At 49.4% G+C, this 25,572-nt stretch overlaps 1 long non-coding RNA gene and 1 pseudogene across 1 annotated transcript; one reads left to right on the top strand and one right to left on the bottom strand.

Annotated features, from left to right (window-relative positions):
* Window positions 1–3,985: 3,985 nt before the first annotated feature.
* On the bottom strand, window positions 3,986–5,427 carry LOC137208484 (T-complex protein 1 subunit gamma pseudogene; annotated as a pseudogene).
* Window positions 5,428–13,420: 7,993 nt separating this feature from the next.
* LOC137208560 (uncharacterized) lies at window positions 13,421–20,472 on the top strand. The gene is made up of 2 exons (XR_010935662.1): window positions 13,421–13,591; window positions 20,178–20,472. It is a non-coding gene; the product is annotated as an uncharacterized lncRNA (long non-coding RNA).
* Window positions 20,473–25,572: the final 5,100 nt, after the last annotated feature.

Genomic DNA, 25,572 nt, shown 5'->3' with positions numbered 1-25,572 from the left:
TGAGAAAACTGAGGCTCAGAGAATTGAAATGGATGAGCCAGGGTTACACAGGCAGCAACGGTGGAAAATCCATCCCCGTGCCATAATGTCTCTTGGGCAAGGTTGGGCCTCATTTTAATACACTGTTAGACACGGCAGAGCGCGGCTTCTACCGGAAGCCTTTGATGGCCTCCAGTGCGCCTCTCAAAGTCCCCCCCCCACTCCTGACTCCACCTCTTCTTCCATTTTGTCAGTGGTTGTTTCTCTCCCCACAATAATCTTTCCACATTCAAGTCACTCAACAGTTACTAAGACTCTCTGAGTCTTAGTGCATCACAGAGCCCTGGGCTGGGCCAGCTCTATGAAGCCTCGTTTCTGTCTCTCAGCATCCCCGCTGTGCCCTTCCAGCCCATCCAAGTCTCCCCAACACATCCAGGGTGGCTCAGGGCCCTCCAGAGCTGTGCCGTCCAGGACAGAAGCCACTCATCACAGGTGGCCACTGAGCACTTAAAACATGGCTGTTCCCAACTGAGATGGGCTGAAAATGCAAAATACACACCAGATTCCAAACGCTTAGCATGGAAAACAGGAACGTAAAAACATTCTCGGTAATACGTTTTATATCTATTACTTATGAAAATGACAACATGTGAATATGTAGGATTAAATGAAACATATAACTAAAATGAATTTCACCAGTTTGCTTTTGCATTTTCTTTATATGCGGCCACTAGGAAATTTGAAATTACATATGTGGCTTGCGTTCTATTTCTATTGGACAGAGATGATTTAGAGAAAGCATATTTTTGGTCCTGGAGAAGCAGAGAATCATTCCTCATTCACCAAAACTTCACTGAGCAGATATTCATTAAGTACCTGAAGGATAAAGGCAAAGTGCTGTGGTGGATACTGCGACGGGTACACATTTAACAAGACAGGTTCCAGTTCCCTCAGGGCTCGCATTGTCAAGGAACCACAAGCTCCTACAAACCTCTGGTTTCCAAACAGAGCCGAAGTATGGCTCTAGTGGAGGTGAAAGTACACACGTTCAGGATATATAGGAAAAGGCAGGTAGGGACTCAATATCCTCAGGATGAGTCTTGAGGATATCAGAGTTGGTTCTCTAAAGAAAACCAAAATAACTAGCTTTTTAAAAATGTAATGAAAATAAGTGTATTTTCCAAAACAAAAACTTGTATTGAAAAGAGTTGCCTTATTATATATATATTTTTTGTTGTTTGCTTGTTTTGTTTTGTTTGTTTTTGTTTTTTTTGCAGTACGCGGGCCTCTCACTGTTGTGGCCTCTCCCGTTGCGGAGCACAGGCTCCGGACGCGCAGGCTCGCCGGCCATGGCTCACGGGCCCAGCCGCTCCGCGCCATGTGGGATCCTCCCGGACCAGGGCACAAACCTGCGTCCCCTGAATTGGCAGGCGGACTCTTAACCACTGCGCCACCGGGGAAGCCCTATTTTATATATATATTTAAATTTCTCTGATATCTAGCTTGATAAAAGGCAGCTAGAGTCTCACATCTACTTCTTCTTTTTGGATTTTGAAAACAAATTTATGGTTACCAAAGGGGAAACGTGGGCGTGGGATAAAATAGGAGTTTGGGATTAACATATACACACTACTATATATAAAATAGATAATCAACAAGGACCTACTGTACAGCACAGGGAACTCTACTCAATATTCTGTAATAGCCTACATGGGAAAAAAACTCTGATAAAGAATGGATATATCAATATGTATATGTATAACTGATTCACTTTGCTGTACACCTGAAACTAACACAACATTGTAAATCAACTATATTCCAATATAAAATAAAAAATTAAAACAAAAAAATAACTAGCTTTTAAAAAAGAGAGAGAGAACTTTAGTTTTCTCTCAGATTATTGCTTGAACATCAATACCCCAGGGCTGATGGAGCAGCTGCACCATGTCAAGGACCCAGGCACCTTCCCTCTTGTTGCTCTGCCAAGATATGGAGTCCTAATACCAAGTTCACATTCCTGCCAGCAAGACAGGTTGGAAGGAGCCAGTTCCTGGTCAAGGAGCTATATCGAGTTTCAGGAAGTCTGGGAAGCACTGCACATTTAGCTGTGTGCCCCATTCAACCTCAGGGGTTCTATGACCACCAGAATCAGAGGAGAATGGATATTGGGGGTAGCTCGCATTCTCTGAAACAGAGGGATTATCTGAGAGGAACCTGGGCAGATGGATAGAATTTAGAGGTGGAGACGAGAGATGCTAGGCTAACAGAACAGTGTTAAGCAAGACACAACAGTGTGAAGGCCTCTGACAAGTATGAGGGATGCCTGAGCGAGACATGAAGGCAGTGCCTGGGTCTGGGATGGAGAATCAGAACTCTCTGCTATGTCCTCCTCACAGCCAGAAGCACTATTTAGCTTCCCAGGTTGTCAAGAGAAGCTGGATGTTCTTATAAAAGCTCCAGAAGTGTCCTTCATGCAGAAGGGGAGCAAAGTGGAAGTTGAGGAGCCACAGAGCTCGCTGGGCCTGGGAGGTAAAGCCCCAACAGGACCGGAGGAAGGACCTCAAGAGTGAGCACCGGCATATCAGCCCGGCTAGGAAAAGTCTGAACAGGCATGAAGATCAAGGATTTCCTAGGTCGCTGGCTCCCTGAGCTTGGCGAAGTCAGACCCTGAATCTCCCTAATGAACCTGTCATTGACCACCTGCACAGGTATCTGTACCTCCCATATGTTTACGTTTATGTGACTGTCTGTCACCTCTCACTAGGATATGATATCCATAAAGGCAAGAGTTTCATTCGCTGACTGCGGTATTTCTAGCACACAGAACATAGCAGGTATTCAACAAAAATTTGTCGGATGAATGAATGTATGTATGTATGAATAAATGAATGAATGAATGAATGAATGTAGGTCAGCACCTACGGTAAAGCAATTTTGTAACACCCAAGAAGATATCTGAGAATGAGATGCCCTCCTGAAAACTCGCTACAAGAAGGGAGGGAGGGGACTTCCCTGGTGGCGCAGTGGTTAAGAATCAGCCTACCAATGCAGGGGACACGGGTTCGAGCCCTGGTCCAGGAAGATCCCACATGCCATGGAGCAACTAAGCCTGTGTGCCACAACTACTGAGCCCACGTGCCAAAACTACGGAAGCCTGCACACCTAGAGCCCGTGCTCCACAAGAGAAGCCACTGCAATGAGTAGTCTGCGCACGGCAAAGAAGAGTAGCCCCTGCTCGCCACAACTAGAGAAAGCCCACGAGCAGCAACGAAGACCTAACACAGCGAAAAATTAATTAAATTAATTAATTTAAAAAGAAGTGAGGGAGGTCACAGTAATAATTGCTGCTTGATAATTTACCATTAGCCCTTGTTCCTACTTGGTCTTCCCAACGGCCCGCTGAGAAAGGCATTCTTCCCATTGACAAATGAAAACACGGAGACTCAGCAAAACTCAGGGAGGAAGAAGCAAAGCTAGGATTCAAACTTAGGTCTTCCTTCCTTAACTGCTCTTCTTTCTACCCACTTCTTTTCTTACATAGCCTCCTGGAGACTCTCGATCAATTTCTCAACTGCAGACAAACCCACCCCAGAGGCCCCAGCTGATGTGATAATCTGTAGGGAATCACATGGCCTCCTAAGAAAAAAGACGACCTTGACCAAGATCTCCCTAGGTGCCAGGCGCTGTACTAGATGCTTTCTACACATCTCCCTTCATCTTCACAACAACCCCATGAGGTCGGGACCATTATTTAGTTCCATCTGAGGAGTTAGCAGAATTCTGAAATTGCCTTTGCTTTTTCTCTGGGAGCCAAGTCACTGAACCACTGAACCACTGAACGGGAATAGGGTAATCCTGGTATTTGGAGCTAGGAGTAACTCTGCCAAAGTGTGTTCGAGCAGCTGGAAAAAGGGCTACGAGGATCACATGCCCCAGCCTAGGAAAGGCTCTTGTGGTTGGTAAATAATGCAGCATCTTTATGGCGGCTTCCAGACAGAGAGGGAGATTTTTTTTTTTTTTTGCAAATGACTTAGATTTAATCATCGGAAGCAAACTAAATGGAGAGCTTACAATAGAGAAGAATTACATGTCAGAGCCTTTTGCAAACTGAGCTGGGACAGAAAGGGACGGGGGCTGCCCCTCAACCCGATCCCTTCCAAACAAAGACATCCACAGTGTCCCTGGCAGTCTAGCTCAGGGAAGGGGGAGACTGTTGGCTCTGTGCGTTGAGGTCGCCTTGCCACCGCTCACTCCTGGCTAGCCATCAGGAGTCCCGCCTTGCTGGCTCTGGTCATCACCCTTTTTTTTGTGGCCCGATATGATGTCATCAATCCGCAGCAGTAGAACTGCCGTCTCCACTGCTGTCTTATACGTTTTCAGCTTTACAACCAATGGTTCCCAGATGCCCAGTTCTTTCAAGTCCACCAAAGTACCTGTCTCACCATTTACGTCCCAGGTCTCACAATTCTCCTGGGTGTGCTTGGCCCGAAGGGAGGTAAGTAGATGGATGGTGCTGGCCCCACAGTTATGAATAAGGGTACAAGGGATGACCTCTAGGGCTTGGGCAACAGCCCAGCATGGCCATTGTTCCACACCAGTCATGGCCTTGGATTTTTCTGTCAAGGCATGAACCACAGCCACCTCAGAAGCCCCACCCCCAGGCACCAGCTGAGGGTCCAGGAGAACATTGTGGCACACCTGCATGGCATCCTGGAGGTTGCGTTCTACTTCCGAGAGCAGACAGGGAGATTTAATTTCATCTTATGCATTTTGCTTATTTGAAAAAAATTTTTTTCAGCACGGAGTGCGCCAATCACAGCATCGTGGCATACGTGTTGTACTGACATCTGGAAATATTTAGCAATTCTAGAAACAAACAGTCAAGGAGTTCGCCCAGATCATCAAATACAGATTTGACCCTAACCCAGATTCCCAGGAGCACGCATCAGGAGGGAACAAACATTAAGCTCCTAATGACACTATCTTCTTCTGTAGCAGAAACAACATGGTTGGTGCTGGTACCCAGGCCTGGAAGTGACTTGGGGATCCTGGTCTCTCATATGTTTCCCACTGGCAGCCTCAATGGAATTCAGCGGAAATCAGGCCACAGGACTGGATGAGACAGGACAGTGGACCAGACAGGCTGGCAGAAGTTCAGTCCAGGGTTCAAGGACAAACGGTGGATGAATGGGGGCAGAGGTCAGCAGAGGTCAGGACTGAGAGGGCAGCGCCAAGGATTAGGCTTGAGGCTTCAGTGCCAAGCCATCAACAGGACCCGGCAGAAGCTCAGGGGCTGGGAGATCAGAAACAGGCCAGAGGCACAGAAGAACACAGTCGGGACATGAGCTGGGAATGCAGTGTTAGGGTTAGGACCCTTCTTCCTCACAGGTGCTTACAGAATGGGACTGGGCACACCCACCAACTCAAGTTCCAGATGGGGCTGGACATTGCCCCCCCACACACACACACACATGCCCCCAGTGCCCCTTACCCCCCCGAGGCCCAAGCTTCATTCCAAGCACCGTTTTGCTCCGGCTCCAGTTCACCCGCTGTGCCTCTCCTTCTATTTCCACAGTGAGTGGGGATTTCAGAGTCTTTAGAACACTGCTGTTGTCCCAGGATCTCCAAACTGTTCCACCAAGCCACACAGCCACCCAAACGAAGTACAAAGCCCTCTTCCACGTCTGCCAGCTCAGCCCCACCCCAAGGCATACCTCATTGTCACTTGCTCTTTATTTCCATAGAAAGAATGTTGGGGTTCCGGATATATACCTGGGCGTTTACCTTAACCACAAAAGACTAAACTCATACTCTTCCCCAAACTTACTTTTCTTTCTCTATTTATTCCCGATGCGGTGATGAGCATTGTTGTCTGCTTAAAACTAGAAACCCAGGGGCCACCCTAGACTCTTTCTTTTCCCTTTTTTCCCCTGTATCCAACACCAAGTCCAGTGATTTCTTCTTTTTAAACCCTCAAAACTTCTCAAGCCATATGCCTTCCTACGTATCTGCCTCTACCATTTCTCAAAGAATTATTACAAAGCCTCCAAGTTGGACTTCTGGCCTCCAATGATTCCAGAACAATCTTCCTAAAATACGAATTGGATTATGAGCTACTTCGCCTTGGAAGCCTTTGTTGACCTCCCATGGATGGATGCTCTTCTCTCCTCATCAGAAATTCAGGGCCCTGGGAAATGTAGACCCCAATCTCTCCCCGCTCCCTCCCTCCTGGCTTTAAGCCAGATCAAAGGGGTCTAGAGAATGTCTGTGGACCTACTGAGATCACAGGCAAAATGTCAGCCATATGCACATTTTCTAGAAGGACTTGCAATCGTTGTCAAATGGCTCTCAAGGGTCCATGACGCAAACACAAGTTAAGAACTACTGCCCTGGGGCTTCCCTGGTGGCGCAGTGGTTGCGAGTCCGCCTGCCGATGCAGGGGACGCGGGTCCGTGCCCCGGTCCGGGAAGATCCCACATGCCGCGGAGCGGCTGGGCCCGTGAGCCATGGCCGCTGAGCCTGCGCGTCCGAAGCCTGTGCTCCGCAACAGGAGAGGCCACAACAGTGAGAGGCCTGCGTACCGCAAAAAAAAAAATAAAGGAAGAATTACTGCCCTTCACGTGGCATTCCTTCACAGGCCAGACCCTACTCACCTCACACCTGGCTTGTCAGAAGTGTTCAAACACATGTGACCAGGACCTATGGTAAGAAATATTATATTTCTGTGTAAAACAGAACCAAATTTTTACAAAACAATTCTCATTCGACCTATGTCATAGACACTCTAATCTTTACTATTTTAGCCATTTCATTTTTTTGTAATGCTGACTATGATCCCTTAAACTTATTTTACAGCCCATCCACCACGAATGGATTCCAAATCACAGTCTGAAACTTAGGTCTTGAGGCTGTGTCGTATTTGTGGTTCTCTATTATTTTTTTGGTCTCAATTCCCAACTGTCCCGTAAGCTCCTTGAGGGCAGGGAGCGTGACTTATACATTTGCAGTATTGCCCCAGGCACAGTCAGTGCCGTAAGAAAACAGCTGGAAGACATGTGGGGAAGAAACAAAGGACTACTTGGTGTAAAAACTGCCAACTACTTCAGGCATGGAGATGTGACAGTCATTATTTGGTGGAGGAGAATTCCCTGGATTGCATTTAGGGCAGGGGTCCCCAACCCCGCTGTTAGGAGCCGGGCCGCACAGCAGGAGGGGAGCGGCGGGTGAGTGAGTGAACTTCACCTGCCGTTCCCATCACTCCCCAGCGCTCACATTGCCACCTGAACCCTCCCCTGCACCCCCGTCCGTGGAAGAACTGTCTTCCACAAAACCGGTCCCTGGTGCCAAAAAGGTTGGGGCCCGCTGATTCAGGGGAAGGGTGGGGTCTCTGTGGTGCTACGTTAGCACAATCTCTGTCTGCTTGAGTCTGTCCCTAGAACAGAAGATGCACGGACTTGTGTGGTAGGAAAAGCATTGGCCCACGCATAGCTCAGCAGAACGATAAGCCCTAAATGCTTTGAGATCTCTCTCCCACTAGACATAGGAGAAAACAATGAGTTACTAACGGAGTAAAAATGCTGCTTTGCGAAAGACACCAACAAGGTGAGGAAGGAACCTTTTTATTATTGTATCTGTCGATCAGTCTTTAAGAATCTGTTGTTCTTGGCTACATTAGCACTGGGCCAGGCAGAGGATTTTAAATACTTGGTGCCTGCCCTCCAGAGCTTGACAAACCAGCAGATGTGTGGAAACCGACAGATGGAAATGATTAAGGGCTAAACTGCTGGTGTGGACTCAGAGGCAAAAGTTCAGGAGGGGAGATCTCATGCTCGAAGGAGGTAAGCTCTTCATTCTAACCCAAAGCTAAAGCGCTGGTATTGTCTTGGTGTAAACATTAATATCGCAGGAAACCAGGGGCCAGATAAGCTGGAGGACCTTTGTCAACCACAGAGGCTGCTGCTATAGTGGCAAAGAGGCTGCCTGACTGGTCTGTTTGCGGAGGGCGGGGGTGGTCCCATGAGGACGTCGCTCTGCATCACAGCCCGTGCAGCGCCCACCGTGAGAGAGCCCTTCTCTCTCCTGCACAGGTGCCCCTGGGCAGCCTTAAAGGGCTGGGCTGCTTCCCCGCTTGAGTGTCCCACCCAGAACCCCAAACCCCATCACAGGCAGACCTGGAGGCAAGCTCCTCAGCTGCTACAACCTCCTTGTTCCAAAGTGAGATAACAATCATGGTTGTCCTCAAAGGATGTCCTGAGATCGTGTCCATTCAGGACCCAGCGCATAGTACGCACTCAATAAACGCAGTCACGGCTGATTTGCGCTTCCTTCACTCCGTTGATTGACACGTATGCATTCCTGCGTTTGCCTCTCTGAACTGCCAAACAGAGTAAGGGCTTAGAGGGACACTGACGCAGCTAAACGGATGAACCCTAGCCCTGTAACACCCAGTACAATGGCACACACCCCGTGCGGGTCAGATCCCACAGACTAGAAGTGATGGCTATAATAGGAATAGTCCAGGTCCCAGGATAGGGGACGTGGGGAAATAGACTTGAATAAATACCAGCAGTTCATGTTCAAGTGCCATTTGGCTGAGACAACCACACACTTCCTTTACCAGAAGCACTTGCTTCTCCCTCCCCTACCCCTGCTCACCCCAATGGGACTGCTTGGAATCAGGGTGATTCACCCTCTGAACAGAGCAAGGGGGTATCCCTGGTTCACATCCTGCCCGCTGTATTGTTCAGAGGCCAATTCACTTTCTGCCCTCCAAGTCCAAAGGCATGAGAACAGGAGGAAATGTTCAGCTGGGCATGCTTTAATAAAACAAAATAAACTCAGCTACGAGTCCTTATGAAACTGCTCTCTGGGGAGCAGTTTCCCTGCCTCTGACATGCTCCCAGGAGAATCATGCTTTTAAAAGGAGACTTTAAATTCCCACCCTACAGTAAACACACTCTTTCAATCACACTGCAGCAAAAACGGCCAGTGAGCCACCGTAAGAAACCGCGGCCCCAATGTACGAAGGCACACACCCCACCTCCTTTCTCCATTCTAATAAACCGCCCTTGGGCCTTGGCTGGTTTTTTTGTTTTGGGGGCTTGTCCCAATGCATTGAAGGGCGGCCTACTCCCTGCACTTTTGTATTTGCATCGTGGACACCCTCATGCCGTTCAACACAAGCAATCCAATCGTGACACACAGCCGTCAGCTTGCCCCACTCCTAGGAGAAGATAAAGATGTGCATCCTCCCCATCCTGGCAGAGATGGGGCCCATCCTGCATGTGAAACAGTGAAAAACAAGATGCAGGGCCTTCCCCCAAACACAACTGTGGCGAAGATGGCTGGGGGCCTGAAAGACCACTCTTTTTTCTTCCACGGCAGCAGCATTTTAACCTGGGCACACGGCTGCCCAGAATAAGATCACGTTCCGGCCTCTTTGCCGCTCCTTGGCCCCGTGAGTAAGTGCCAGTTAGTGGGGTATTAAGCAGAGGTGGCCCATGGCTGCACTTTCGGTCTCTTTTCTGTCCTGTCGTCCTTCTTGCTGCCTGAAAGTGGGTGTAGCCATCGGGGACTAGAAGGAAGAAGGCCACTCCCTGGGGAGGGTGGGGTAGGGAGTCAGGGGAGCCTGGGACCCCAAGGATGCCATGGTCACTTCCCTCCGGATGCAGTTTATGTGAGAGAGAAATAAACGCCTATCTTGTTTAAGCCACTGTTACACTGAATTTTCTGGGCCGTGGAATTGAATCCTGCCCTAATTATAGCAGTTCTGTCCCAGAACAAAGTCACCACTGGAAATGGTGGGTGGGTCCCATCTGCTATGCCCATCCACCAAGCCACTGCCCAACGCAAGACCCTAACCATACAAGTCAGCACCCAGGCAGCCTGGTTTCCAGAAAAGCAGAGCCACCAGTTCATCCCTGCATCTGTCCAGCTATTTTGTGAGTCAAGACTCTGTGCCAGGTGCTGGACTGGCTGCTGAGCTGTAAACAGGACGGACTGGGCTCTGTCCTCCCAGGGATGCCTCTCATCTCACAAGGACGAGAAGCCAAGACCAGGGAACGTGATGGGGAGGTAAACACGAAAAGGGCAGCGACAGGGCACAGGGCTGGGACTCGGCCTGGTGAGGGGGCTGACACCGAAGGACAGCTGGCAGGTACGCTCACTTGTCCTACGTTCATCAGACGCACGTTCACGGGAGGAGAGAAGCGTGTGCAGAGGAAGCGTGGCTGCGCGGATGGACGGAGAATGTGCACGGAATCCGGATGGCGGACGCGGAGCCGCCGCCGCGGTGCTCGGAGGGCTCACGGAGGTTCCCGTGGTCTGTCGCCGGGCCACCTCTGCGCCGTGGGTGGCTGCGGAATGTCCTTTCAGCTTCTCCAAGTCTGGAGCAGGCGCGGATGCAGCTCTGTGAGGAGGCACCAGCTTCTCCGGTGGGCGCCGTGAGGACAGACGCGTGGTCCTCGTTCTCCCCTGCTCCGTGTCCCCTCCCTTCCCCAGCTGCCCGCCCTGCTCACCCACAGAGACCTCATGCCCCAAAGCCCCATCAGAGTACCGCCCCCATCCACATCCTCCCAGCTCCTCCGAGTGGCCCCAAGTTAGTACCCTCCTCTGATCCCCCAAACGTCCCCTTCCAGGGTTTCACCTCCCGGCTTCTCCCATGATGGTATAATAAACAAATCCTCTGATAAACCCCTTATTTTTTTGCTCTCGTGGTCATGCTGCTTCCCTATTCAGATCCTTACTACCAAATATCAGTGCTGTGACAATCAAAGAAGGGCCATAGAATCCTTGGGGATTAAAGGAGACTAAAAGAGACAGGACAAGGAAATGCGATGAATGATTCTGGACAAGATCGTACATGCGGGGAGCGGGGGATATTATAACAAGATTATTGGGACAACTGGGAAGATGTGAATGTGGACTTCACATTAGATCACAGTAGTGAAACTGATCATCATATTGTGGTAACACAAGAGAAAATCCTTCTTCTTAGGAGATACTCGCTTCCTGAAGAACCCTGTGGTCTGCAACATAATCCCAAATGGCTCAGCAAAAAATACAAATAATACACATTCATAGGGAGGGAAGAAGCACAATGTGAACTTGTAAATCGGTGTGAAAGGCGTACAGGTGCTCCTTGTAGTATTCTTGCAACTTTTTAAAAGTTGAGGTAGAGTTGATTTACAATGTTACGTTAGTTTCATGTGTACAGCAAAGTGATCCAGTGTGTGTGTGTGTGTGTATATATATACACACACACATGCACACGAACACACACACACACACACACACATATGCTCTTTCAGATTCTTTTCCCTTATAGGTTATTACAGAATATTGAGTAGAGTTCCCTGTGCTCTACAGCAGGACCTTGTTGTTTATCTATTTTATATACAGTAGTGTGTATCTGTTAATTCCAAACTCCTAATTTATCCCCCCAACACCGCTATCCCCTTTGGTAACCACAACTATGTCTCCGAGTCTATTTCTGTTTTGTAAATACGTTATTTGTATCACTTTTTTAGAATCCACATATAAGTAATATCATACGACATTCGTCTTTCTCTGTCTGACTGACTTCACTTATCAGGATAATCTTGCAACTTTTCTGAGGGATGAATTTCTTTCAAAACACAAAGTAAAGAAAAACATTTTAAAAGTTAAAAAAAAAAATAGGAAGTAGTCCAGAGGCAGGCATGGAGGTATTGCGAAAAGGAGAAGAATTTGGAACTCCTCAAAGATCACCAAGAAGGGAGGTGTCAAGTCTGTGAAGCCCCCAGAAGCTGGGTGACAGGGTCTCAAGGTCCCCCAGGGCTCTGGGCCCCAGCCTCCCCACACAGTGACCACCACCCACCCCCCCCACCCCCCCCCCCCCCCCCGCAAATTTGTTTGCCCTGCTATTTATAGAGCAATCACTTTCCTACATAAAGCCCCGAAATAGAAATGTTAAAAGAGCAGCTGGTGCCTCGCGGGAGCCTCATAAAACGTCTGTTTCCAAACAGCTTCCCTCTGTCATAAATATCTTGTAGCTCTAGCTCCCTCCTTCTTTGTCAGCAGGCACATTTGCATAAAAATGGGCCTCGGTTTATTAAGAATTTATCTCTCCCTGCTGTTTACCGCCTGCCTGAAGATGCACAGGGCCCCCTGTGACATGGCCTGCGATGGTCACACCAACCTTTTGCCTGAAGGTGAGGCACAGTGAAGACTGGAAGAAGGGTCTACTCTTCTTGGGGTTCTGCTTTTCTGCATCAATAAAGGAAACACAAAAGCTGACACACAGGCACAGGAGCGAGTTCACAGGCCTGGTCCCTGGGTGAAGACTCGGTGGGGTCTTGGGAGGGCAGCCCTCATCAGCTGGAGGGGCAGATGCCTGAGATGGCCTTTAGGGTCCATTTGCTCCCAGACTTCCTGGTGCCTTTTGTCTTTCAGATTTGCCTTTGGATGATGTCTCAGTGTGGGCTGTCATAACAAAATACTGGGCAGCTTAACCGACACTTATTTCTCACAGTTCTGGAAGTCCAAGATCAGGTTCCTGGTGAGGGTTCAATTCCTGGCTTTCAGAGGGCCACGTTCTTGCTGTGTCCTCACATGGGGAGAGTGGGAGTGAGAGAGACAGGAAGGGCACTCGCTGATGTCTCTTGTCTAGGGACACTAACCCTATGGCATCAGGGCCCCACCCTTAATGACCTCTATAAAAGCCCTGTCTCCAAATACAGTCACGCCAGGGGTTGGAGCTACAACACATGAATTAGAGGGTCCACAATTCAGCCCATAAGAGGGGAGGAGGCTGCTGTCACTAACGTCCCCCAAACCCTTCTTTTGGTGACAAATTAAGACTCCCCCATCTCAGCTGCCTTTAGCCCCTGATGACCATCTCCTCCTTGCTGTCAGCTGAAGTCCTCAGTGCCACCAGCCGCTGTCGGCAAAGGGCCTGCCCCGACTGAGGGGACCGAGGGCTGAGACCAGAGGCAGATATGGCTGAAAATGTCCGAGTCACTGTGTGCAGGCAGTGGACGTGTGAGTTCTTGCATGTGAGGAGTGCCAAGCCCCAGCCATGTTCCACCCCTTCTGGACACAATGCAGGGGAGGGACGGCCTCCCTGGGGGCACCGACCGTGGGAGAGCCGCCAGGTGACCCCCAGACTGGGTACTCAAGCGCTCTCAAGGGCTTGCCCCAAGCACGACAGTCCTCACATGGAAATGCCATTCAGCTTTTTTGTCCATTGTTGCATGCCTAACAATTGGGAATGTTTTCCTTGGAACCGGTTTGTAATCCCATCATGCTGTACTTCCTTTGTACTGAATAAGTGTTATTTAATGGGGCCGTTTTGATTGTTTTGGAGATAGGGGCATATTTGGAAAGAGGAGGGGTTTGTGTGAGTTGATTACATTGGCCAGCTTCCTCTATTTTTTCTGGGAAATCCTTCTTCCCGTGTGCATAGATGGTAAGTCTCACAGAAGAACCGTATGACGCGGCATGTGAGACCCTTGCCCTGGGCAGCTTCGCGGCGACCCATCCAGGCCTGCAGCTTGGGGTCCTTGGAGGCCACGGATGGATGGGGTGGAGGCTGCGTCAGTGGCGCCTCGTAAAGTCGTGAAGTCACACTCAGGTAAAGCCGTCAGCGGGAGCTGGCCTGGCTCTTTCGTGCTGGAGACGGGGCATATCAAATTCCAAGTCCGTTCCAAAGGCCTCTTGCTTGCCTGGGTCACAGCGCAGGCGTCTGGGGCCCCTTTCTTCCCTTTCCTTAAACTGCTCCCTCCCCTGGCCCAGGAGGCCTTTCCTCTCTTAGGGAAGGTCAGCCTCCAGTAGAAGAATGACCATTGTTCCTTCGCAGGGGAAAAGAGGCCCCCGTCCCCTCTGTCCTTCCTTGCATCCTGTTGCTGGTTCCTAAGTCCCACTGTGGGGCAGCCCGTTTCCCGCACCTGAGCGCCTGCCTGCCCTTCCCCGCTAGCCGCCTGCGCACGCTTACTCTCTCTATGTCCCCCGGGAGCCCGCTGGCTCTGGCCACGCTCCCCCCACCCCCTTCCCGGGTTCCAGGCACCCTGTGGGGAAGCTCCCTCCGGGCCCCCTCCCGAACCTGGGCAGCTCTGCCTTCTCTCTCCTCACCTCCATGCAATGTTGATCAAGACCTAGTATGAAAAGACACACTGTGAATTCCCTCGCCTGTATCCCTTGCGCTTCTCGGCGGCATCACCTGGGATGCAGACGGCAGACAGCTTGCCGACGCGCCTTTGTGGGAAGTGGCTTTCTCCCAGTCTTCATGGCAAAGTGAGTTGTCACAGACTCATGCGGTCACCTGCTTGCTTGTCAGCCTCCTTCCTCAGGAGCTATGTCTTTTGGCCGACTGACACCTAGGCACTGGCTCAAGGGACACCTAGGCTGTGTCCTGCCCCAGCCCTGAGTCCCAAACAAGGAGCTGGACTGGCCAGCTTGGAAGCTGGAATCTAGAGAATCCTTCATTTCTTTTGCAGCCACGTTTTCTGTTCACCAACTGGAAGGTCAATTCCTTCTGATCCCTGAAAAAATCTAACAGGATCATTTTCCCTACATAGGAAAATATATAAACAAGGGAGTTGAACCCAAGAAGCTTAAAGTGAAAATGCCAAAACCACAAGATAATCCTGAGAACATCCCCGGCTTCCCTGAGCCTCGTGCTCGTCCGGCTTCTGTCATCCTTTGGGGCCGAGCGACGAGTGAGATCGGGAGGGATGATTCTGAACACAGCTTTTTGCATGGTGGTCCTCCTGTTCTCTGCCTGCCTTAGCCCCATCAAATTCACCAGGAGACAGAGACAATGTGCTTCACAGATCCGTAATTGAGTTTTCCTGGGGTTAGGAAACGACCTAATAAACCCACACTTTTCCCAACTTCAACGGGAAACCTGTAGCATTTCTGTACAGGGATGCAAAGTATAGCTGCTGGGGGGGTGAGAGCTTCCCGGCTTGGGGTCCCCAACTGTTCTGCTCTCTGCTGGGCTCCACCCTGGCCCTAACACCTGAAGCCTCTTTCCTGGTCAGCTCTCACCCCTGTTGCTTGCCGTTGCCATGGTCACCACTCTCTCAGATCCTCCCATTCATCCAGAGCTCACCCAGGACCAGTGCAGGCCAGGGGCTTAAACCACAACCTATGGCATGGTGAGCCCGTACCAATAAATCAATGTTCACCATTGCTTTTATCCAGCCTCTGGTGTAACACCACAGCCTCTGCCTCTCGGGGGTGTTGTGAGGACGAAATGAGATGAGGCACTGAACGCGCTAGAACAGTGCCCAGCAGGCCCTGAGGGCCCACGGGTGTTTACTGGCTGTGATTGCCCTGCTTGCCCTCCATGTCAGTTTAGGGATGGATCAGAGGTCTGAACACAATGCGTGGCAGCCCTTAAGCGCCCCGTGAGCGCTTGCTACTGTCAGCGGGAAGTGGTGACCAGCCGCAGAGCTAGCTGAGATGACCTGGAGTGGTTCAGCCAGACCTTGGCCTCTGAATGAACAGCCTCATCTTGCTGAGTTCCTGGATCTACCTTACTGGGTTAAAAAGCAAATTCCAAAGTGGTCATGCCTTTGTAAGGTTTACTGATATGAATTAAGTGTGCCCTTTGTGCGCTAATCACCCAGTCCTTCGAAGACTTTCCGAGTTAATGGCTCAGCAATTCCTCCAGATCTGGGCCCCTGGGGCCCCTACTCCCCAGCCACCTCTGTCCTCTTTCCCTTGCACCCAAGGAAGCGCATGGACGTGGAGCCTGGGGCCCCAAGGGGACCCAGCACCCACACACACGCAGACCATACACACACCTCTAGGCTTCCTTCCTCTCAAAGCCAGAGCAGACTGTCCCCTTCTGACACAGGATGTCAGGTCGACTCAAGCCAGAGGCCTTGGGACCAAGCCCCAGGTGAAAAACTACATGGGCTGGAATATTTCTTGGAAACAAAAAGGAGCCAGTGGCCTCTCTGTGACATAAGGGTCAGACGGGAGCAGCAGGGAGATGAACAGGCTGTGTGTCAGGTCTCCTCGACTGAGAGATGCGAGTGATGAGCCCGGATACACTACCCCATGGGTACTGGGCAAATAGAGCAGGACAGACACAGACCATGGTGACCTGCTAGCGATTGTCCCAGGGTAGAGCCTGGGGAGCAGGGGGTGGTGGGAAAAGGGGATGGGAGACCTACAGGTGTGGGCTCCAGGGTCCCAAGCGGCTCAGCACTGACCTGTGTTAGTTATTGGGTTCCTCAGTAAGATTTATTTAAACAAAGGCTGCCCCTGCATTATATTTTTCCAAAGTTGTCTGATCTAGTCTCCTTGGGTTACTTTCTTTCTGTTTTTAAACTGTCCGTTTAGCTTAGTTTTCTGTCCCCCAGATGGGGACTTACCTCCTCTTTTCCGTCAAAATACCTACGATCAATTACATAGACTTTGATCATAAAGTTCGCCAAAACAATAGACACGTGTTCCTGCCTCTGTCCTGTAAACCGAAAACCACACAGGACTGCGCATGTGCAGAATGGTTTTCAAACCTGAGGCTGACACAACTATAGAAACTGTCAAGTTTCTTAGTTTGAAGGAAAAGAGTCCCCATGGGCTGTGCCATTCCCAGACAAGAAAAGTCATTCTGAAGCTTCGCAATCCTTATGGGGCCAATGATACAAAAAGCACACAATTCAGCATCAGGAACCCGGTGGCCCTAATTCCTTATTGTTTAAGGAAGCAAGAAGCCTGGAGAGAGGCCCAGTTACCGGAGACCGATGCTGGAAGCGGGAGACACCTAACATCGAAGGGCGTGTTTTCCTTCTGTCCATGGGTCCCCCCACCCAGGGGCTCTCCGTTCCCCTGGAGCCCTCCCTCGGCCAGGGTGACAATTTCTGCCCCAGCACACGCAGACAACCTCAAAGGAAGGACCTGTGCTTTCTTCCCAATAGGAGCCTTCCCACCACAGCCCACGACTGTCCGATACGAGGGTGCTGGCCAGAGATTTCTCCCTCCACTCGCATCACCTGCTGCTCTTCACGGCCAATCTCTCCAGCGCAGATCTCACCTCTGAGCCCCACGTCCAAATGCCTAGCTTCCTACTGGACAGTGGGTTCTCACACTCGATAGGCCCCAAACCTAAGACCTCCTCCTCCCCAACCCCTCCCCAGAGGATGGGATCTAGCCACCTGTCCACCCAAACCAGTGACCTGAGGGCTGTCCTGATCACCTCCCTCTCTCCCTCACCCCTGAAGGTCTCCAAGTCATACAGATTCAGCCTTAGTAACGTTTTTGTTTCCACCCCCTCCTCTCTACCCTCTGCTGCAACTGCACCATCCACGGCCTCAGCCCCTCCTGTCTGACCTTGTATGTCTCTCCAATCCTCCCTTCTGGCTTGGTTTTCATTCAGCCTCAGTAAAGCCACCAGTGTCCCTCTAAAACAGGAAGCTCTGGTCCTACTATGCCCCAGCTTAAACCCTTCAGTGGCTCTCCCTGGCCCATCAAGAATCACCTCCAGCCTCGCCCTGCCCTTGCTCCTAATCTCCAGCTATGCTAAGTGCCTGTCATTCCCAAATACATCGTGTCATCTCCGGCTCAAGTGTCCCTGCCCACCCTGCTCCCTCCCCACCCGCCCAACCAACCCAGCAGCAGGAATCTCCTCTCCCTCTCAAGGCTCCAATCAGCAGCATTTCTCCCATGAAAACCTTTTCCAGCACCACAGAACCACTATCTCTGTACCCTGCTTCAGGACAAGCAGGCCAGTGTTTCGCGGCTTTGTTTTTTCCTCGTCTGCTCTGCTCGTGATGGACATTTGGGTTGTTCCCAGTTTAAGGCTAGTGCAAGTAGTGCCGCTGTGATCATTCTTATACCCTGTGTCTATAAACTGGTGCATTCGTGCATGCACTTCTGAGGGTATTACCTCCGAGTCTAGGGTTTTCTTTGTGGAAAGATTTTAAATTAAGGATTCAATCTGTTTAATAATTATTGGACTAGTTAAGATTCATATGTTTTTCTTTTGTCAGTTTTTTTCATTGAAGTATAGTTGATTTACAATATGTTAGTTTCAGCTGAAGAGCATATTCATTCATATATATATATATATATATATATATATTCATTCTTTTTCAGATTCTTTTCCCTTACAGGTTATTACAAAATACTGAGTATAGTTCCCTGTGCTATACAGTATGTCAGTTTTGATAAACTGTATTTTTTAGGAATTTACCCGTTTATCTAAATTTTCAAATGTATGGGCATAAAATTGTTCATAATACCTTCTTATGATCCTTAATGAAGGTGGGCTCTGTTGTGATGTCTCCTTATCATGACTGACATGGATTATTTTTACCTTTTCTTTTTTTTTTTTCCTCTCTTGCTCAATCTTGTTAAAATTTTAGGGTTTTTTTTTTTAAATCAATTTTATTACTTTTCCAAAGAATCCAACTTTGGGTTTTATTGATAAGTCCTACTTTATATTTTTGTTTTATTACATTAAATTCTGCCTTTATTTTTTTTTTCTTTGGGTTCAGCTACTGGACAATAATTTCCCTGCAGGCAGATATTATGTCTTGGTTGCTATATGTTTTCTAGAGCCTAGCATAGTGCCTGGTACAAAGAAGATGCATAATAAATATTTAGGGAAAGAGATGACAGAAGGGAGAAGAGGAAAAGAGGGAGAAAGAGAGAGGGGTAAGGAAGGGAGGGAGTTGAAAGGACAACAGAATTGGAATGTAAACTGCCCATATACCTGAGAGGTTACTTGTAAGATACCTACGTGTGTGTGTGTGTGTGTGTGATATACTAGGGTCCTTTTTTTAAAAAATTTTTATTGGAGTATAGTTGATTTACAATGTTGTGTTAGTTTCAGTTGTACAGCAAAGTGATTCAGTTATACATATAGATATATCAACTTTTTTTTTTAGATTCTTTTCCATATAGGCCACTACAGAGTTTTCAGTAGAGTTCCCTGTGCTATATAGCAGGTTAGGGTCCTTTATTTTAAACAATCTAGTATCATGACTCCAAGTGCAGCTCAAGGTGGGAATTATAAATATACCTAGAGACCCCCAGCATTTTCCCTGGAAGATCTTTATGGTGTATTACTCAGCTTACAGCCCTGAAGGTCCACCATGAATCAGGCCCCACGCTGGTCACTAGGGAGACAAACATGAATAAGAACTTGTTCCTCAGACTTGTGGTTGCCTAGGAGGAGAGGGGTGGGAGAGGGATGGATTGGGAGTTTGGGATTAGCAGGCACAAACTAGTATATATAGAATGGATAAACAACAAGGTCCTACTGTAGAGCACAGGGAACTATATTCAATATCCTGTGATAAACCATAATGGAAAAGAATATGAACAAGAATATATATATATATGTATAACTGAGTCACTTTGCTGTACAGCAGAAATTAACACAACATCGTAAATCAACTATACTTCAATAACATTACAAAAAGAAAGAAAGAAAAAAAAAAAAAGAGAACTTGTTCCTGCCCTTCAGAAACTCCTAGGAAAAATCTAGGCAGTTTACAAATGGGCCAGACCCAGCCAGCACATTTTTGTAAATAAAGTTTTATTGGAACACAGCATGCCGTTCACCTGTGGCTACTTTCACACTACAATGACCAAGTTCACATGAACCTCAAAGCAGGAAATATTTACTATCTGGCCCTTTGCAGAAAATGTCCACAGCCCTGCCCTAGGCAGTAGGCCCCTAGAAGGCAGGCCCTGGCCTTGTCCGCCGGGGACAGAAGGGTCCCCAGTCCACTGGTGAACGCTGAGCATACGCATTCTCAGGTCCAGAAGCTCTCTGGGGTTGGCCTCACGGGTGGGCAAGAATCCCTCCTCATTATCTAACAAGTGTGCACTCTTTCCTCTGAGCAAACGCAGCACAAAATCCGGTGGGTACCAGTGGCCTCTTTACAAACGTGTCAGCTCACTCCTGGGGTCAGCACCTCACAGAGACACCTCGTCCAGAGCCCTCTAAGTGTGTGGGGCTCGCCGAGCAGATCCTGAGGCCCAGAAGCAGAAACCAAGCTTCCTGTTGATCAGTGAGGCTGGTTGTATGGGTCCCCACCTCACGGCCAACTTCGGGCTGCACCGCCTTATCTTAAATCAAATACTCCACCGGGAGAAAACTTCGCACTTGTGCCACGACAGTGTTAACAATAGTCTTGGAACTTGTACCCAAGATGACCTCCTCAAAAATGTTTTGTTCTCCTGTTCTGGACATTTAGTGACCGTCAGGGTGGACAGAAAGACGAGGCCAAAGGCCCTGGCCCAGCCCTTCAGCGTCCAGAGCCACGCCCAGATGCCTGGCCCGGTGCTGCCTGATTTGGGCACCAACCCACTCGGCCACTGGACCTGTCTTTCCTGCAACAGGAGTGTTTGCTTTTCTCTCAAATGGAGATGATGTGTCTTGATGGAAGAACCATGAGAGATATCCATCCTCTAGAAAATGAAGTGCTGACAGCTTACATAGAGTTGTGAACTATTAAAAATTCAAGCTGTGTAAGTCAGCTAAACTGAGAATTTTTGTCGTGGCCCCTTGCTTTTGGAGGGCCAGCCTCAGTGCTTAGTCAGCTCTTAAACAGGGTTTGTTGTTTTGTATGTTTTTGTTTTTCCCTGTGACTATGTATATGTGCGTGTGTGTGTTCAACTTTTCAAAAACTGTGGTTTAAAAAATAAGTCGATCAGTAAGTGTCAGAAGTGTCTGAGTGAGAGTAGACACTAACAGGAAAGCAGGAAACACAGTCTGTAAGTTTAGAGCGGGGAGGAAACAGAATTTCCATTCAATACCAAGGCGACAGTAGCACACTGATGGGAGAGCCCAGACAAAGCCAAATGTCATTTTCTTTATCCTAATTTATTGATTTTTGCTGGCTGTCGGAAGCGCTCAGGGGAGGAAGCGTGGTGAGTCTCTGGCCGATGGTTTTCATCGTTCTCACAATTAGCGTGGAGGGTTTGCTGGAGGGGAGTATGTGAAAATGATGGTGGGGATGCACAGGAACCCCAGAGCCCAGAGCAAACACATGTGCGCCCATTCCTTGCACTGCAGTGTTTCTGAAAGTAGCCTATTCACTTACTTGGAAGAGATCTCATGCCAAAGAAAAAAGACATCATCTCATTACCCACCCACCCAGACATCTTGAATCATCAGCCCAGAAACACAACCGTTGCTGGGGGGGTGCACCCCCAAAAATCACCATCCCCAGAGCACTCGTTCATAAGTCTGTGATACCAGAAATGTAGATCACCGGAGCTGCGTGGAAAATTTCCAGCCGGGTGTGCGACCCTCCTAGAGGTCAGGGAGGCCCAGGTGTGGGTGTCAGGGCGGGAGAGGGGGAGACACTCGGAGTTCAAGGACAACAGACAACCCTGAGAGAGAGATTTGGCCCCCGGGATGTTCACTGTGCCATGTTTTTTCATGAACACTCATTACAAAACTGAAACCAACATCACAGAACAATGAGAAATCACCAGCCCGTTCCACAAGTTCAGAGCCGGGCACACCAACCGCTTCAAATCTGGAAAACGTTCCGTGTGTGTGTGCGGTGACCGCCCACCGTGGGCTTTCCCAGGCGCCTCTGGTCTCCTGCCTAGGTGCCTTCCTCCCCCAGCCTCACCCCGGGGCAGGGTCACCTCTGGGAAGATGGCTCCTGGACACGCGCCATGGCCCTGACTGCTCAGCTGTCCTCCAGGGGCCTGACACCGACTGCCCCTGGTTATCACCACCCGAAGGTCCCACTGACGGTTCCCCTCCGGCCTCCCCATTCCGGTCACAGTCAGGTTAGCCTCTCTTACAGCCCTAGAGTCCTGCCCGTTCGCCCTCAGAGAGTCTCCTTGGTCAGAGCTCCCCTCTCCCATGTCCACTGACATCCACTGTGCGAGGCCCTGTGTGGACTTGGGCTCATCCTAGAAGGGCCTCCCCTCTGTAATGCTGCCCTCCTCCACCACCCGCTCCAGTGACCTTGTCTCTAGCCTGGCCTTCAGGGACTCCTCAACCCGCCCAGACCACCTTTCCTAGCTTCTCTTGTGTCCTTCCAACACAAAGGCTCAGAATCCTCACTCGCTCCATGAGCATCTCTCCCAAACCCCTTTATTCACGCCATAACCCCACCCAGACATTCCTCTCCCTCTAACCTGCCAGCTCAGCTCTACTTCAAACCCCAGTGCACGTGCATCCCCCGCTCTGTAACCTTGCCACTCGCCAACCGCAACCTCTCCCTGAAATCCCATGGCTCTCGAATTTTGCATGAGGACAGTGGGACAGTATTCTAAGGCATTAAGAGATGACTGTTTCCTGTTCTGCCCTTCACCAGCTCATTTTCAAATTCAGAAGAAGTTTCCCCTTCCTCAAAATGCTACCTCTCAGATCTCTGTCACAGTAGACACCACACATCTGTGAAATCTGTGATGAGTGGTGACCCTTAGGACCGCCCGAGCTGACCTTCCCCGCCCCTGGCAGTGGCCTGCCGGCCCCTCCCCCATGCCCTAGGGGCAGGATGGCTTTCCCCACACTGCGCACTCCAAGTTCAAGTTCTTGGGTCTCCAGCTCTCAAGGAGACCTTGTCCACCTCTAGCTGAAACAAAACTCTGAAAACCAAAGTGTTCTTGATTTGCAAAAGCCAGGCTGTGCTATTGAGAAGTAGAAGCTTTCTCTTAGAATACCAAAGGGTGGCCTTCACATCAACAGCTGAACTCCTCGAGGTTCAGGTTTATGTGAGAGCCCAGCGGGTGAGGAGGGGACAGGGAATACTGGGTGGCGACAAAGAATCGTTATTTATCTACCCAAAGGGAAATTGTGGGTTAACAGTAGGCAGAAGGGAATCCATGTGAGTACAGCTTAGAAACACTTGGGAAGTAGATGGGAAAGTTCCCTCCTAGGTGCCCCCTCTCCCCTCTCCCCATCCCCTGTCCAGTGAAGATATCAGCAAGGAGGCAACGGGACCTTTCAGAAACCCCAGATGCGTGTGAGAGGAGCAAGAAGAGAGGGTTCATCTCTCCCAACCTCATTTACTGGATTATGAATTTTTCTTTCATGGAGCTGAATCTCCCCAAGTAATAAGTCAGCTCCTTGAGGCAAGACAATGGCCCACGTGTGCACAGACCACACGGGCCCACACCCTGCGTGCAAGAGCACAGCAATGTCCGTGCCCTCCATAACCACGTGCGGACTCCTAATGGGGCCCAAGGACCATGCCAGGGCCCGAGGGCTTCCGGAGAGTGCTGGCCCTGCCTGACGGAGGGTCACTTTGGTCACTCCCTCTTTGGTATGGGAGGCAGCAGAAGCGGGTCTGCGTGGTTTCCAGGGGCTTAGGGGGTAGGCAACTGTGCTGACCTGGCCTTATCCCAGAAGGGCCTCCCCACTGTGAGGCAGCCCTTACTAGGAGCTGGAGGGTCTGGATGGCTTCAAGGCTAGAACTGGGGCTGAGCCTTGAAGCGCGAGGAGGGTGTGATATTATTCTTCACTTTCCTCCTTCCTGTGCCCAAGGGGGATGGGTGAGAGGAATCTTAACAGGACTAACCAAAGTCCTGTCTTGCGGGGGGGGAGGGCTTCCCTGGTGGCACAGTGGTTAAGAATCCGCCTGCCAATGCAGGGAACACGAGTTCGAGCCCTGGTCCGGGAAGATCCCACATGGCCCAGAGCAACAAAGCCCATGCGCCACAACTACTGAGCCTGCGCTCTAGAGCCCGCGAGCTACAACTACTGAGCCTGCAAGCCACAACTACTGAACCCATGTATCACAACTACGGAAGCCCACGCGCCTAGAGCCCGTGCTCCACAACAAGAGAAGCTACCACAGTGAGAAGGCTGTGCACTGCAATGAAGAGTAGCCCCCATTCGTCGCAACTAGAGAAAGCCTGTGCCCATCAACGAAGACCCACTGCAGCCAAAAATTTAAAGAAAAATTTTAAAAACAACAACAAGGTCCTCTCTCGGAACCCCCAACCCAATGCCCTGCCCCTATAGCGCTCACATCCCAGCAGCGGCTAATCTTGGCCACACACATCAGAGCCAAGTCTCCTAAGTGTTGGCTTCCTCTCACTCTTTCCCTGATGGGGTCTGGAAGATAAAAGCTTGGAGACCCAAGGATCTAAGTCTTTGAGAGGCTCTGCATTCTTGTACTAGGTCTGGGCTCCCCACAGCCCCTCAGGGCCTCAGATGGTGACTCCCAGCCAGTATCTTGCCGGCCACTCTGTGGCTCATGTGACCTCACAGCTTGACTTGCTGGCTTTGCCCCACGGGCTAGGGGTAGGGCTGAAGCTCCCCTCCACCCCTCCCCGCCCGCAAGTCATCCTGGGCAGGTTGGTGCCCACCCTGGCTCCTCTGTGTTAGATCCAATTTTAACTTTTGAGTTTCTTTTTTGAGCAGTTCTATTTTTTTGGTAAGGATTAGTATTAGGGGTTTTCCAAAGGAAAAAAGAATTACTTATTTTTCTTAAAAGATTAAGATTAATCCTATATTGCAATGATCATAGCATCCATTGGACCCTTTATACATCTAAGTTATATTTGGGGCTCTTAGGGGCTTATTTTTCCCATATCTTGAAACACGTTTGCTACTTCACTGTTACTCATAATTATTCTGAACAATACGAAAAAAAGAAGTAGAAGAAGAAGGATGGAATGACCTAGATTAAGAGGATAATGCAATAGTGAGATAAATCATCACAAATGCATCATTTTCAGTTTTCCTATGGCACTGCCAAATGTATGGCATCATCTTTAAGAAGGTACAAAAGAAGACTGGACATACCATCTTTGTAGCTTGCACTGCACACAGTTGAAAATTGAGACTTTTTCTACTTTTTGTTTATAATGGCAAAGAAAAAAAAAAAAGGAAGATGTTTCACAACTCTTAGATGAATCAGAAGATGAAGGTAGAGGCAGCAGGTCTCTGTGCTCTAATGACAACGATGAAGTTGATAATATGCACGAAACCTCAGACAATAAGTCTTTAGATAACAATATCTGCGACGAATTTTCTCAAACTCAAAATTTGATGGGTGGGGCTTCCCTGGTGGCGCAGTGGTTGAGAGTCCGCCTGCCGATGCAGGGGACACGGGTTCGTGCCCCAGTCCGGGAAGATCCCACATGCCGTGGAGCAGCTGGGCCCGTGAGCCATGGCCGCTAAGCCCGCGTGTCCGGAGCCTGTGCTCCGCAACGGGAGAGGCCACAACAGTGAGAGGCCCACGTACCGGAAAAAAAAAAAAATTTTGATGGGTGAATTATATATTTTTATGGACCAGAATGAAATATGGCAATATTCCCATTCAATCAGCCATTCAAAGGAGAAAGACTTGATCATGCAATATTTTGTCACAGGAATCTAGACCATTTCATTTGCTAAAAGGATGTTTGGGAGTGTTCTTTCATCTTTTATGATGTCTATGCACTGAGAATTTACTTGCATGGACAAATGTTGAAGGCAGAAGTGTATACAAAGATGACTGGAAGGAAATGGAGAAACTTGTTAGACTGATCATCTTAATTGGTTTATAAATCTAAAAATGAAAAGTCTTTGCAATTATGAAGCAAAGAAGATGGCCATCCTCTCTTCCTCAAAATCACATGATATTGAAGGTTTCAATTTTTTTTTCTCGTATTTTGACGATGCGAGTGCAAGAA

Source organism: Pseudorca crassidens, chromosome 16 (genome assembly GCF_039906515.1).
Source record: "Pseudorca crassidens isolate mPseCra1 chromosome 16, mPseCra1.hap1, whole genome shotgun sequence".
In the NCBI taxonomy this organism is placed as follows: domain Eukaryota; kingdom Metazoa; phylum Chordata; class Mammalia; order Artiodactyla; family Delphinidae; genus Pseudorca; species Pseudorca crassidens.
Note: the sequence above shows the minus strand (reverse complement) of the source record. Positions and strands in the feature narration are given on the sequence as shown.